The sequence below is a fragment of the Anopheles gambiae genome, chromosome X, assembly GCF_943734735.2.
Source record: "Anopheles gambiae chromosome X, idAnoGambNW_F1_1, whole genome shotgun sequence".
NCBI classification, from domain to species: Eukaryota; Metazoa; Arthropoda; class Insecta; order Diptera; family Culicidae; genus Anopheles; species Anopheles gambiae.
Genome location: NC_064600.1, coordinates 14,104,605 through 14,106,277, shown reverse-complemented (window position 1 = coordinate 14,106,277; position 1,673 = coordinate 14,104,605).

The following is a 1,673-nucleotide window of genomic DNA, read 5'->3' as shown; positions in this document are numbered from 1 at the left end:
AAAATCCTTGTTAAAGTCGCCGGAAGAGCGAATTAAAGTAATGAAGAATAACAGGTAAGAAGAAGACAAACAGGGTATCATCATCTAAAGTTGGTTCATGTCAACAAAGTTTGTCTAAATTAAGTCTTTACGATAAACTAATGCGGTGTACTTTCCCATACGATTTATAGACACATATCGAATTGATGTGTGACACTCTTGATCGATCCGTTGTCACATAGCGTTGAAGACTTCAAAGAACGTGTTGATGTGGTAAACACACTCAGACACTCTTCACATAAAGCAACAGACTATGTATAGTTATTCTTCTTTGTTAAGTCGTTCGAGTTGACGATTGTACCACCAAACCGGCTCTTATGTCTGGCTTAGTTTAGTTACTAAAATGATTAATGAGAAAGGCCTTCTAGACACCAAAGTGGTCAAGTGGTTAATTTATGAGTTATTGTGCTTAGTTTGATTAGTTTTCGGTTATTAGTATTCCATTTATTCCGTGCATGAAATTTATAAACGAATTTATAAAACTAAATAAAAATTACCAATAATATTCAACCACTTGCACCAAACGCCCCTTATTTTATTATCACAGGGATTAGACTTCTAAGAGAACTTGTCGACTTGCATTCAACCTCATAGAGCAGAGATCCTTGAGAGCATATCATTTGACCAGCGATGACTTTTTGAATGTAAAAGTAAATAATTAGTAATGTTGGGATATTTTTATACGTAAACAAAAATCCATTTCAATCCGTAACTCAAACTGTTATATCAGAATGTTGCGGCCCGCGAGGTGAAATGTTTAGATTTTCTCTTGTGCCTTGTTATCATCCAAGTAAGTAAGTTTTCCCGTCAATTTTATTTGCGTAAAACAATATGCAACAATATGCAACAATCAATGCTTTATCAATCAATCAATCCGAAATCTTAACAAAAAGGATTCAAAACATATTTGTACCTTGAATTGTAATTGAACTGTCAAAAATTTCCATTCTGGATTTCTCCTGGAGGAGAATCAAACTATAGCGCACCCAGTTGGAGCGGGGTGCAATCCATCCAATAGACCACCGACCACCGATGGATGTGATTCCCGGGACCGCCAGCTTGCAAGGGGTTGCGGTAAGGCGGCAAGTTCTAGGAAAACCCGCTAGGAAGGCCGCTGTAAGCTCTGACTCTACTTCCTGCTGCCAGCGTCCACCTCAGCGGAACGAAACGGAAGCGCAAGACAGGGTACAGCGGGCAACAAACTTGCAGAAAGCAGAAAAAAAGGTTCCCCATGCACACGCACATTCACCGGAAATGGTTGACGGCAAGCGCGCGAGGGTAGGGAAAGGAAGCAAAGAAGCAATGCACGCGGAGCATCTTTGTGTGATGAGTAGCTATTTTTTTTTTGTTTTGGCTTCACTTTTGCATTTTAGTTTTCCATTTTACACCATCGCTCCCCCCTCCAACAGTATCCTTGATGGACACACACACACACACAGCCACTTGCTATTTCACCTACACAACAGTCCATCTCCTTTTACAGGGTGTGTGTGCACACACACACACACGCCCACCCAGAGACAAACACACTTACATGTCCGTTCGCCCTCATGTTTGACTTATTCTTTATGCTGCATGGTTTGTCTTTTTTTTCTCTTCTTTTCTTTTCTTTTCTTTTCCTCCATAAAGTGCGT